At 42.6% G+C, this 9555-nt stretch overlaps 1 non-coding gene across 1 annotated transcript; it reads left to right on the top strand.

Annotated features, from left to right (window-relative positions):
• Positions 1–8953: 8953 nt before the first annotated feature.
• On the top strand, positions 8954–9091 carry LOC119948610. The gene has a single exon (XR_005456994.1). It is a non-coding gene; the product is annotated as a small nucleolar RNA SNORA7 (small nucleolar RNA).
• The last annotated feature ends 464 nt before the right edge of the window (positions 9092–9555 follow it).

Raw genomic sequence — 9555 nt, 5'->3', positions numbered from 1 at the left:
TTGTTTTCAGTTTCCCAATTTCAGCTCATCACATAACAAACTGTCACTTATTCTCACATGTCCAACCCAACAGAGCCACAGTGGTCTTCAGTGGCAGGAGTTTGCCTTCATTCAGGGACTGCATTTTTTGTGATCCTGATTTGCCTTCAAGACTGTAAGCTCGTTATTGGTAGGAAACGTGTTTGTTAATTCTGTTGTATTGTACTCTCCCAAGCTCTTGGCACGGTGCTCTGTACACAGTAAGCGCTCAATAAATACCATTGATTAATGGATGGATTGATTGCCATGTTAATTTGAATGTGACCCGTAATTGCTGTGGATGAAACCACTGAAGGATAGGGTGTGGAGTTTGGGCGGGTAGGCAAATGTCAATGTTTCACAGCCACTGAGAAGGTTAGACAGCACTGCAGTTCTGTAGGCCTTCAGTTAAGTCTGCAGTTTCCCAAAGGATGTACTGAGCTTCTTGATTCTATTTTCTACTTCTTTGGCTATCAGTGCATCATTGGTCAGTGTGCTACTTTGGAGTGGAATTCTGTTTAGCTTTGGGGTTGCCCGGGTTCAGGCTGATACATTAAATCAATTTTCTTCAGACTCATCGTCTGTACCTGGCTGATGTGGCAAAGGGGTTTCAAAGCTTTTGAAGGTCTTCCTGAGGGTATATCTCTGGGATATAGCCTTATGCAAATAACATTTGGATGAAGAGTTTCCCAGATGTGTAGAAGTATATTCTAATGCCATCATCCTGGTCTCTTGTTGCATGTCTAGCAGAGCTGGTCTGGGCAGGGCTAGTCCTTATGGGAATAGGAATGGATTGGACAGAGTTCTGACCCAGCCAACGATGCTGTCATGAAGTCATCTCAATTTCCTAATGACTTTTCAGGGAAGATACTAAGCAATATCCAGAATCTGTATTTACCAATGGCTTCAGCTGCTTTCACCAAGTTTATGAAAACTTTGTAGAGGTCTTGGTGCTGCCATCTTCACACCATGGTATGAAGCCAAATTGTGATTCTGAGGGTCAATGATATTCTTCAGTAGCCATTCCAGGAAGCCTTGGGTTAGGATCAGGCCAGGAATGAAGAGTAGTGAGATGTCTTATAGTAGCTGCAGTCTGACCTTGCAACTTTATTCTCAAAGATGGTGATGATGGTGGCATCTTTGAGATCCTGTGGCATCCCCTCACTGTTCCATAGGTTGAAAAATCTTGTGAAAATACTTAAGCAGTATTTTTCCCTCTGTGTTCCTAGAGCTCAGTGGGTGAGCCAACAGGTCTAGGTGTTTTTGGAAAAATCACTCATTATAATTAGCTTGTCTGAAGTTGATGCTCCTACAACAAGTTTGTCTAAGCATACCTGCTTGGGAATCCTGCTATGATCCATAGATTCCATGATAGTCAGGTGGGAATGACTTCCTGATGAAGTGATATGCACTCTGCAGCAAGCACAGTTTTCTCTGCTACGCAAAGTAGGTCATCCATGCCCCTTCCCCTCATGCCCTTGGATACCCTGCCATCCAGAACAGTTGTTCTGCCACTCCCCTCTCCACATCCTAGACTCACTGACCGCATCTTTAGCACTGTGGCTCCTTCCCCCATCACTCCCCTGTTGGGCTGGTCCAGCACCTATAACCACCCTACATTTATCTTTTATAAACTTTTTATTTATTAGTGATAATTATGAAAATGAATTTTTCAGGCACTTACTATATGACAAGCACTGTGCTAAGTACTGGGGTAGATCCGAGATGAGCAGATTGAACAGAGTCCCTGTCCTTTAGTCTAAGGAGCAAGGAGAACCAAAATTTAATCCCTATTTTATAGATGAGAAAACTGAGGCACAGAGAAGTTAAGTAATTTGCCCAAGATCAGCCAGCAGGCAAGTAGCAGCATGGGCTAGTGGAAGGGACACTGTTTCTCTGGCTGCCCATGCCAACCTCCACTTTACTGACAAAGATCATACTAGACAAGACCAGTAGACCGTGGTGGTGGAGGAGGCCGGGAAGGGCCTTAAGAGGAATACAGACAAATGGGGATGGCAGAATAAACTATTTTAAGACAATGCAACATAACAGTCAAGCTCTGGAAAACTGACAGGCCAAGTGGCTGGAAATCCAGAGAGATTTGCTCTCCAAATCAATCAATCTGTCAATCAGTGGTATTCATTCACTCATTCATTCAATGGTATTTATTGAGCACTTACTGTGTGCAGAGCACTGTACTAAGCACAAGTACAAGTACAAGTTGGCAACATGTAGAGACGGTCCCTACCCAACAGCGGGTTCACAGTCTAGAAGGGGGAAACAGACAACAAAATATATTAACAAAATAAAATAAATAGAATAAATATGTACAAGTAAAATAGAGTAATAAATATGTACAAACATATATACATATATACAGGTGCTGTGGGGAGGGGAAGGAGGTAAGGCGGGGGGATGGGGAGGGGGAGGAGAGGGAGAGGAAGGAGGGGGCTCAGTCTGTCGGTATCATACATATGTACAGATCTGGATGTCTACTTTGTCTTTGCGATTGTTTCCTTTTAAGGGACAGGAAAGGTTTAGTCATCATATCCCAAGGATTTGGAAAGCAACAGAAGAATAATTGGGAAATTTTGTTAAAATTGTTGGTAGTATTTTTTAAGAATGGGTTAAGAATAATTGTTGATATTATTAGGAAAAAGCTATCATTTCTAACTTTATCAATCGTATCTGGCTATGTGATGCTCCTGGGTACTTCTCTGCCTCACAATTCTATGGTTAGGATTGCCTGACTTCCAGATGGGTCCAGCAGAGGAATCATCACTGAACTGCCTCCCAGGGAGCCTGTCTTCAGTCTTAGCCATGACGTGACAGCATCAGGGAAGGGAACCTGTTTCTACCAGGCCACCTGCTTCAATATGACCGGTGCTCCTTGCCCCCTCATTCCAGTGATTCTGGACAATTAAACACTTCCTGTGTGCCAAGCACTGTACTAAGTGCTTGGGAGAGCACAATACAACAGAGTTCATTCATTCATTCAATTGTATTTATTGAGCACTAACTGTGTGCAGAGCACTGTACTAAGCGCTTGGGAAGTACAAGTCGGCAACATATAGAGATGGTCCCTACCCAACAACTAGCTAACAGTCTAGAAGAAGTTGGTAGACACGTTCCATGCCCAAGAGGAGCTTACAGTATAGAGGGGGAGGTAGACTTGAAATAAAGTACATAAGTGCTGGAGGCCTGAGGTTGGGGTGAATATCAAGAGCTTAAAGTGTACAGAGCCAAATACATAGGCAGAGCAGAAGGAAGAGGGAGTAGGGGAAATGAGGGCTGTCAGAGAAGGCCTCTTGGAGGAGATGAAATTTTAATAAGACTTTGAAGGTGGGGAGAGTGGTGGCCTGTTGGATATGGAGGGGGAGGTAGTTCCAAGCCAGTCAGAGGATGTGGGCAAGGGGTCTGCGCCGAGCTAGACAAGATTGAGGTACTGCGAGAAAGTTGGCATTAGAGGAGCGAGATGTGAGGGCTGGGTTGTAGTAGGAAATCAGTGAGATAAGGTAGGAGGGGGCAAGCTGACAGTGCTTCAAAGCTGATGGATGGTAAGGAGTATCAGTGTGGTGCAGAGGTGGATGGCATGGGAAGATGTGGACTGAAAGATTCTTCAGAAAAATTATCTGGCAGCAGAGTGAAGTAAGGGCTGGAGTGGGGAGAGACAGGAGGCAAGGAGGTCAGTGAGGAGGCTGATGAAGTAGTCAAGGCAGAAAATGATGAGTGCTTGTATCAGCATAGTAGCAGATGGATGGAGAGGAATGGATGGATTTAGCAGTGTTGTGAAGGTTGAACCAGCAGGATTTGATGACAGATTGAATATGTGGGATGAATAAGAGAGATGAGTCGAGGATAATGCCAAGGTTATGGAATTGAGGGACGGAGGCTAATGGTGTTGTCTGTAGTGATGGGACAATCGGGGAGGACAGGGCTGGGTGAGAAGATGAGTTCTGCTTTGGACATGTGAAGTTTGAGATGTTGGTGGGACATCCAAGTAGAGATTTCCTGAAAACAGGAGGAAATGTGGGACTGCCAAGAAGGGGAGGGGTCAGGACAGGAGTGGTAGATTAGAGAATCATCTGTGTAGAGATGGTAATTGACCCATGGGAGTGAATGAGTTCTCCAAGGGAGTGGGTGTAGTTGGAAAATAGAAGGGGATTCAGAACTCCAAAGGAAAGGCTTGATGAAGATCAGAATGTCAGACAGCAGAGTATAAAACAGGGACCAGTCCAATGTGGGACAAATCCATTAGAGCAACCAATGTTGTAGAGTGTGTCAATCCCACCTCCCTCTTTTCAACCACACTCACATGAATGGATGGAACCTCACCATTGGAAGAGTCATTTCCAAAAATGAAAGACAACTAGATGCAATATATACTATATTGTATATACATATATCAAATATTTTATTTTCACCAGCCCTTCCTACACTATATGTTCACACAATATACTGTGTGTCTGTGTGAATACTGTGTGAGCATATAGTGTGGATAAGGCTGGTGAAAATATCACTTTATTTGAACTATTATTGTCAAATGAATAAATGGAACCTACCTGCAAGTTAGGTGGTTCATTTAACATCATTTGAGTAGGGCATGTAATTTCATCTATAGAGAAATTTGGGAAGGAGGCAATGTTGACTGATGAATCAATAAATCAATCAATCGTATTTATTGAGCGCTTACTGTGTGCAGAGCACTGTACTAAGCACTTGGTAAGTACAAGTTGGCCACATATAGAGACAGTCCCTACCCAACAGTGGGCTCACAGTCTAGAAGGGGGAGACAGAGAACAAAACCATACATATTAACAAAATAAAATAGAATAGATATGTACAAGTAAAATAAATAGAGTAATAAATATGTACAAACATATATACATATATACAGGTGCTGTGGGGAAGGGAAGGAGGTAAGACGGGGGGATGAGGGGGGAGAGGAAGAAGGGGGCTCAGTCTGGGAAGGCCTCCTGGAGGAGGTGAGCTCTCAGTAGGGCCTTGAAGGGAGGAAGAGAGCTAGCTTGGCGGATGTTGGGAGGGAGGGCATTCCAGGCCAGGGGGATGACGTGGGCCGGGGCACGCTGAATCTGCCAAAGCAATAATCTATTCAAGGCACTTCCACTGAAGAGTGGTACTTGCATTGTATCTAGTTGTTATCAAAATGTCTGAACTATATGACACTTAATACCTTAAATGTAAAACTTGAAAACCTTGTATTTCTTTTCTTGTTTTGCAAAGGGATTCATTTGTTGATCTTTCACCCAAAGTATGGAACCAGAAAACTAAGACAATAAAATGATACCGTATATCTCTGTTAAAATGCAATTTTCATCTTTTCCTCACATATGACTTGCAATGGGTGCAGGGTACTCTCCCCAGGGAGGAGGAGAAGAAAGGAGGTAATCATGACAAATTATGCTTGTTCCAAGTTATCATCTTGCACTGTCTCTATCAAATTGTTCCTCAAATTCAGCAAACCGAAAGCCACCCGCTCTTTCTGGAATATTTCTACCTTTTGGATCAAACACACACTTTTGCATCTCTCTACCATTTCAAGGGCCGAGATGATGAACAGCACAGTTCGGTCTTTTCCATCACGGAGTGCTAGTGGTCACATCCCTTCTTAGATTTGGATTGAAACATACTGTCCTTAAATAGATATCTTAACAAATCTGTCTATAATTATGATAGAGGGTGATATACTAAGTTATATATGCAAAGAAATGGTCCATTTTTCAAGTCTGCGTGTTGCTTTCCAAATTAGCTGCAGCAATAATGGAACCTTGATCCGCAACTTTACCAAGGGACTATGACCTTTCACAAACCTGATCACAATTTCCCATATGAAAGTTATATTTTCCAGTTAGCTTTTCATAGTTGTGTGTCTTAACTTGGTTTGTTGATTCAAATTGATGCCTACAACTGGAGAGTGAAAGCAATATCCAAAGCACTCTGGAATTGAAAGGCAGGGGTGTGGAGTGGTTGGAAACTGGGGACAAGTAACCATCAGTTTACCAAGACATTCAGAAACCTGTTTGCCTACAGTTCTTTCTCTGCGCAGAGAATAATGTACATGGAACCAAATTACTCAACTCTTGGCCTAATAATTTTCACAATTTCTATTACTGTGGCCTCATATTTTCCTTCCATGTTTTCTCCATAATGGGAGAGAACTCTTTCGCCTCAGCCCCCATGTCCTGGGATTTCACAGCCACATTGTTTAAAATACTCTAAGCGACAGGATTCAAAACAAACCATAAATTGGTATTACACAATCAAACAGTTTAAATGTGAAAATAATGCTGTAGGCACAGCTTCACATGAGATAAGAAAGATGAAAAGGGATAGCAAGAACACTCCCAGAGGAGAATTTCTCTGGAGGAATATCTCAGAAACTCTTGATTTAGGAGAGTGAATTAAAACCTGGTTTTCACCCATACTGTTGAAGATTTGTTTACAAAAATGAGTGTAATGTACTGCAGTATCATAGAACTAGGACGTTCCTTCAACTCTTCAGGCAGAAATGCAGTGGTTGGCAACCGGGGCAAATACAATGAGGAACAACAATTATTGGCATTTCCCCAAATCCAAATCTACCAATCGACAGCCCCTCGAATTAAAAATCTCCATTTGAAATACCATCAGGGCCAGTGTTAGATTTCGAATTAGGATTGGGATTGAGTTTTAGATTAAGGTTAACTCTAGAGCTAGATTTGAGGGGAGGGTCAAGATTCAATAATCAGTTTTGCCAACCATCAGACTCTGGATAACTGCTCATTAGACAAAACTGCCTGATAAATTTTGACCTTCAGGCAATTGCTTTTCAACTAGCTTTTCTATAGCCAAATGACCAAATGGGTCTCCCATTTCTTACCTCTCCCATTGCCCAAATATCAGTGGTTTTACACAACCTATCCTTCTGTAACCTTAGCCATGAATCTACGCTTTTACCTTTCTTTACCAAAAAGTCCAGACTTCAAAATTAATATATATTCATGTCATTTACTTGAAAACTACCTTAAGTGGGAAATGATATATAATAAATGTATAACAAATTATCGTGATCTTTTTCTCTGGTGCCATGAAATCTACACTAGGAGCGCCGTAACATACAAATGCAATGAAATAATTTTAAGACTAACACACTTGACTTACACAAATACCATCAAGTCATTTCATTTTACACACCACTTTATGGATAATTTGGCCTTGATACTAAAATGGAAACATGAAAAAGTAGGCAAGAGCTCCCAGGGATAAAATAGCATACTTTGGCAGACACACTACATGGGAAACAGAATAAGCTTGTTAATGATAAAAGGGAAGGAAGGAGAAGAAAGCATGCACAGTGTGCTTTTGGATACTATCCTGGGAAGGAAAGAAGGAAGGCTGAAAGAGGAAGCAAGATAAATACATCATCCAAAGAATTGCTCTTTCTCCAAAATAAACCAGAAATGGAGATCCCTGATGGCACAACAGAAATTGACACAAAATAATAGAGAATTTGACATACCAGATTATCCCATCCTTTTCTCATATCAATGATTCTGCTATGGGCAGTGGCCCACACCTGCTGTTTCAAAAGAAAGCAGAACTTAAGAAAGACCATCCAAGACTTAATATAGTGCTTTACACACAGTAGGTCCTTAATAAGTGCTAATGAATGAGAAGTCCCTTGGCGGGGGGGGGGAGAGAGAGAGAGAGACAGAGACAGAGACAGACAGACCGACCTCTCCCTACTTATGTATCAGTAAGAAACAGAGCTGTCATAAGGCTCTGGAGGACCCAGGGCTTAACTTAACTCCTTCCCCAATTCAAACTCTGTTTCACAGCTTCTTCAAGGCTGGCAGTGAAGGATGGGAGTGCTACCAGTCCTATTTTTATGCCCATCCCTCACCCCACCTCATCCCCAATACTAGGGGCTAAAACTCTCTCCTCTCCTTTAGAAGCAGTGAGACTTACTGGCTACAGCACGGGCCTAGGAGTCAGAAGGTTATGGGTTCTAATCCCAGCTCTGTCACATGTCTGCTGTGTAACCTTGGGCAAGTCATTTCACTTCTCTGGGCCTCAGTTACCTCATCTGTAAAATGGGGATTAAGAGTGTGAGCTCTATGTAGGATAGGAGCTGTGTCCAATCTAACTTGAATCTACCCCAGCACTTAGAACAGTGTTTGGCATGTAGTAAGTGCTTAATACATGCCATAATAATAATAATAATAATAATAATAATAATAGTAATAATAATAATAAATGTTGCCTCTAAACTGGCAATATTCACACTTCTGTAGAAATTCTGTAAAATGGTGAATAAGACTGTGAGCCCAATGCAGAACAGGGACTATGTCCACCCTGATTGTCTTGTAATAATAATAATAATGACGGCATTTATTAAGCGCTTACTATGTGCAAAGCACTGTTCTAAGCACTGGGGTAGATACAAGGTAATCAAGTATCTACCCCAGCACTTAATACAGTGCCTGGCACATAGTAAGTGCTTAACAAATATCATTAACAACAACTTCCATTTTGACACTCTCATTCACCAACCTACCAGAGTAGCACCTTTTTTTTTTTTTAACAAAGGCATTTGTTAAGTGCTTACAATGTGCAAAGCACTGTACCAAGCTGGGGTAGATACAAGCTAATTGTTTTGAACACAGCCCATGTCCCATATGGGGCTCATAGTCTTAATCCTACAGATGAGGTAACTGAGGCCAAGAGAAGAGAAGTAACTTGCTCAAGGTCACACAGCAGACAAGTGGAAGGGCTAGGATATGAACCCAGGTCCTCTGGTTCCCAGGCCCATGCTCTATCTACTAGACTACACTGCTTCTCACCTTCCACCTTTATGGCAGCTCCAATCAGAGGCCAGGTACGAAGATTAGACTTGCCACCACACAACTATTAACCTTCAGCTAGCTACCCAGGCCCCCTCTCAGGGTCACACCTGGAGAGTTTCCAGGACTGTACCAGTCTTGGCTATGGGAGGGAGAGTCAAGCAGAGGCCTACCCATTCGATTCTTGGTTTGGACAGTGGCTAGTGAGTGGAAAGCAATCTGCCACAAGTCAAAACTCCCCCATGCTGGGCAGCAAGGGCATGGGAGGGGGTCAGGGGTGGGGACTCAAGTTTACTGCATGGAAGGTGGCAATGGTAAACCACTTCCTTATTTTTACCAAGAAAACTCTATGGATACACTACCTGAACGATTGCAGATGGAAAGGGGGAGTTCTGGGAGAGATGTGTCCTTGGTGACGCTATGGGTCGGAAACGACTCGATGGCATAAGACACACCCTACCCAGGCAAGCCAACCCATCTCTTCAGAGTTGATGGTTTCTCTTATAAAATGACCATGGGATGTTGTGGATGGACCACAGACAAAAGACATTCTAGAATCCCTGAAAAGCTGGTTGTAAGTCTGGAGGTATGGACTGAGGGCAAAATAAACCAAGTCCTGGATCACAATCCCAACCTCCATGCCAATCAAGAGCTTATTTCCTCCTAACAGCCCTCACTTAATAAGCAAATTGAC

The sequence above is a fragment of the Tachyglossus aculeatus genome, chromosome X4 (assembly GCF_015852505.1).
Source record: "Tachyglossus aculeatus isolate mTacAcu1 chromosome X4, mTacAcu1.pri, whole genome shotgun sequence".
Taxonomy (NCBI): domain Eukaryota; kingdom Metazoa; phylum Chordata; class Mammalia; order Monotremata; family Tachyglossidae; genus Tachyglossus; species Tachyglossus aculeatus.
This window is presented reverse-complemented; position numbering and strand designations above follow the sequence as displayed.